General features: G+C 38.9%; 1 non-coding gene across 1 annotated transcript; it reads left to right on the top strand.

Annotated features, from left to right (window-relative positions):
- The first annotated feature begins 280 nt into the window (after nucleotides 1–280).
- LOC131147294 (small nucleolar RNA R71) lies at nucleotides 281–387 on the top strand. The gene has a single exon (XR_009134684.1). It is a non-coding gene; the product is annotated as a small nucleolar RNA R71 (small nucleolar RNA).
- Nucleotides 388–4,701: the final 4,314 nt, after the last annotated feature.

The raw sequence follows: 4,701 nt of genomic DNA, 5'->3' as shown, positions 1-4,701 counted from the left end.
TGGTATCCTCTGGGTTGTCAAAGATGAAATCTGATGAGACAAAGAAGCAACTTGAGCTGAAAGTGTAGCAAACGGCTCCAATTCATGAATTCCAGCAACTTTCTTAGCCATAGTTCTTTCAGTTGGCCATTGATAGTTATTTGATGCCATTTCTTCCAAAAGAGTAGTAGCACCCTCAGGTGTCTTTGACATCAAAGTTCACCCAGATGCAGCATCAACTAAAGTCCGCGTTTGCCCATTTAACCCATTATAGAACATCTGAATTTGCAACCAATCTGGCAATCCATGTTGTGGGCAGCGTCGAATCAAATCTTTATACCTTTCCCATGCTTCATAGAGTGATTCAAAATCATGCTGCTTGAATTGACCAATCTCACTCCTGAGTTGAGCTGTTTTTGCAGGTGGAAAGAATTTAGCTAGAAATTTTTCTGCCATGTCCTGCCAACTAGTAATACTCCTAGGTTGTAGCGACTGTAGCCAACCTCTTGCTTTGTCCCTCAAAGAGAAAGGGAATAATCTCAGTCTAATGGTGTCTTCAGTAACACCATTGATCTTCACAGTATCAAAAATCTCCAAAAACATCGCCAGATGGATATTGGGATCATCAAGTGGCGATCCACTGAATTGGGTCTGCTGCACCATACTAATTAATGCGGGTTTGAGCTCAAAATTGTTGGCATTAATGGGCTGGCGTCTGATACCCGAATAATTGTCATTCACAACTGGTCGCACATAATCCTTCAAGGCGCGTGGCTGCGCATTATCTTGTCCATTCTCCATGGCTAATACCCTCTTTTTCCTTAGTGCTCTAAGCGTTCTTTCAGTCTCTAGATCAAAAGGAATAATGGCACGTATTCTAGCACTGCGCATCCAACATAAAAAAACACACCAGAAATACAAAAAATAATAATAATAATAATAATAATAATAATAATAAAATAAAGAAAATAAATAAATAAAAATATAAAAATAAAATTATAAATTAAAACCAAGATTACTTTGTATCGATATTGGCAAAAATAAGAAAAACTCAATCCCCGGCAACGGCGCCAAAAACTTGACCAGTGCAAGCTGCAAGTGCACAGTATCGTAGTTTTATAATATAATGATGTGTAGAGTATCGTCCTCAAGGATTGATGTCTTAATTTTACCAAGTACTGAAATTTTACTAACCTTGATTTTATTTAGAAAAATTAACAATTTTAGACTGCAAAATTTAAACAAAACTACTTTAAATAAACTATTCAGGAGAATTTAAAACTGAATACCGCGTGTCAAATTGATGATGGTGAAAACTTCTAGGAAACCGATTTCACCTAGTTTCTCACTATGCTTTACTCATTTAGCTAATTTAACTTCGTTTCCTCTGTTTGTTAGCAAATCGCCAATTTTTCCAAAAGCCTCTTTCGATAGTCAATCGGAACCTATTCTTGTTTATTAACATAAGAGTATGCAAATTAATAATGCAAGAACGCAGTAAGACCCTCGATTTTTTATGCTACGTAGGTTCATACAAGTCTTTCGATCTCTATATTTACCTACGCTGAATTATCCAAGATCTATCCTATAATCCCCCCTTTTGGTAGCAAATCACAAGACTAAAATCATTTAATTAATGGCCAGTTAATTAAAAGCATTAGGCACAGAATAACTCAAACAAACATTAATGAAAACTATTTCAGATTAGCATCAAAGAGCAAGCATAGTTCGAAACTGGTTACATCGTTTTCCTAGAATTCAAAAATTTAGTTCATTCTGAAAATAAAATCCAACATAATAGATTTCACCATATTTTCTTCAATTTGGAGCGTACGGGAAAGATCAACACTCGCCGCACTGCCATCACGCGTCACGAACACCGCCGTTGTTCGCCGCCTTCCGATTCTGAAAAGATAGTATTTTTGCGTGCTTCCAACTCTCCTTTGCTGGCTGTGTGTGTATCTTCGCAGCACCCCCAAAAGAAAACCACAAGAAAGCTCTCCAAAAAATAATTTTTCCAAGAGACTCTATGTGCTTTTTGGCCTCCCTTCTCTTTCTCCCCAAGAAAAATCCTTTTTTTTCTTCCTATGGTGCGGCCTCTCTCACTCTAGCCCCCCAGCATACGCTGCTCTCTCCCCCTCTCTTCTTGCACACGGCACTCTCCCAAGGAAACCCTCCCTTGTTGACTTTTCCATCCTTTCCTTTTATCCTTTCTTTCTTTGCTTTTCTTTCCTTTCTTTTTTTCTTTCCATTCTTTTGTCTTTCCTTTGTATGTACCCAGCGCACACTACCCTTATGAGATGACCTGGCTGCATGGCTGGGTCACATCTCATTTTTTGATTTTTTGATTTTTTTTTTTTTTTCAAAGGTATATGAACTACCCTCCTCTTTCAAGCCCACTTTCAACCCTCTTACAGCTCATAACTCTCAAAGCTTAAAACATAAAAGATGTAGAGCTCTTTTTCAGCTTTTCCCAAAATTTTGAATCATCTCAATCGGAGCTTGTATGAGAAAGTTACGCCAAGATTACGAAGAATTGTCGAAAAAAATCCATAAAACGGCGTATGCTAACTTCACGTCTGATTTCGGCCTTGATGAGATTGTAAAGTACTGTCGGTTTTTTTTAGCTTCCAACAGTTGCTCTGCAATAAAAAACACCAAAATTTCATACATTACTCAATAAAACCCAAATTTTATTAATAGAACACAATGTTAGAATATTGAGAGTAATTAGGCATTTAAATACAAAATATCATTTGCAATGCATGAATTAAAGCACCTAATTACGCAATTTAAGCGCATAATCAGTTGTAGAAGTCCACCTGACAGTTCGGACCAGGGTGTGGCGGGCCCATCATACTTATAGATATTTTTGACTCAGTAGTGGTCGGCGAGCCATTATCGGGTCCCACCTTCGGGCTGCACAACCAATCATGGGGGGTAATACATGACATCAGCTAGCTATTCATCCTGGGTATGTTTTCAGTATTATTAGTTATACCAAACAGTTATCATGATTTATTAAAAATATGAAGGTATATGTTTATACAGTTATTAAATGATTAATGTTTTTTAGTATGGAAAATGTATTGTATATCTGTATTATCATTAAATATTCATGTTGCCACACAGCTGTATTTAGTTTTTTTTTTTTTCCCTTACTGAGAAGTGTCTCACCCCCGAACTTAAATAATTTTCAAGAAACCCAGAAGGACAGGTAGGTCATGGCCGCCATTGAGTCTGTCATCGTACCCCGTTAGGAGGGTAAGTTTGAACTAGGATCAGGAAATTCTGATGTGGGATCCTAGAAAAATTTCTATGTTTTTGAGAGATTGTATATAAACACAGTGTTGTGGGATTATAGTTAACTCTGGTATTATGTATTTTGTGGTATTGAGTTGATGACTTACATTTACTGCTGCCTAGGTTCCGCTATGTATGACAGGTGTCCCTACTACCCACGGGTTCGAGTTGACTATTGTACTTAATATGTTTTATTATATGATTATTTAAGGGGGTCGTTACACATTCTGCATTCACCTAGATGTTTGCGGCCACATCTAGGACAGGTAGGAATAGCCCGTCCACACTGAGGTCCACCACGGCCCGTCATCCATCCCTAACTGCCTCCATATTGATCCCCTTTCCACGGCCCTTGGCTAGAGCTTGCCTGTAAATCCTAAGGGGCGAACTTCTTCCTCTGACCCTAAGCTGCAACACCTTTCTACATACCACTCCAAATAATAGCAACTCTATCCACCACCTCTGCAAACGTCTGAGCCTGAAAGGCAATAACTTGCTCAAATAAACTCTTCTTCAGACCTTCTTCAAACTTCCTTGCCTTTTTCTCCTCAACTGGTGCCAAATGTGGGGCGAAACAATACAACTCAAGATATCGCGCAGTATACTATGTCACTGTCATCAACCCCTGAGTCAGATGCAGAAATTATGCTGCCTTTGCTCTCTGAAGGATAGTACGGAAATATTGCTCGAAGAATAATTCCTTAAACCGACTCCATGACACTGGAACTAAGTCTGTCCTCTGCTCTTCAATCATCCGCGCTAATCTCCACCAACGCTTTGCTTCTCCTAACAATTTAAATGACGCAAATGTTGATTTTTGCTCATCTGTACATGCAAGTACTGCTAAAATCTCCTCAACATCCTGAACCCAATTCTCAGCTACTATCAGGTCAGGTCCTCCAATAAAAGAAGGAGGCTTCATCCGTGTAAATTTATTGATCGTGCAGCCACGCTCTCCTTCACTCCTGGCCATCTCAGCCATCACCTACTGGGTGACGCTGCGTAAAATGGCATCTGTATCTCCACCTCCTATACTGGATGGTCGTGGTTTGTCACCTCCAGCATCCGTGCCACCACTACCCAGATCCATCCTGAAAATACAAAGAATGCTATTTCAGAATCCTATTTCCCACACAGATCTAATTTATCCTATTCAACAAAAATCTCAGTTTCTCTATTAGCAACCCCCTGTTCTTCCCCAAAATCCAATCCGACAACCCAAACACACAACTCGTTAATAGTTTACTATGATTTTCCTAAAATCGTCATCCTAGGAAAAACACAGAAACCACCACAAAAATCTTATATTCAGACCATAAAACAAACCTCAAATTTTTTCCTATTTTCTGGTATTGTATCCACTACATTCTAGAGTCTATAGAACCTAACAACCTAGGCTCTGATACCAAACTGCAACGA

The sequence above is a fragment of the Malania oleifera genome, chromosome 1 (assembly GCF_029873635.1).
Source record: "Malania oleifera isolate guangnan ecotype guangnan chromosome 1, ASM2987363v1, whole genome shotgun sequence".
NCBI lineage: Eukaryota > Viridiplantae > Streptophyta > Magnoliopsida > Santalales > Ximeniaceae > Malania > Malania oleifera.
The sequence above is the reverse complement of the archived record's forward strand: the minus strand, read 5'-3'. Positions and strand labels throughout refer to the sequence as shown.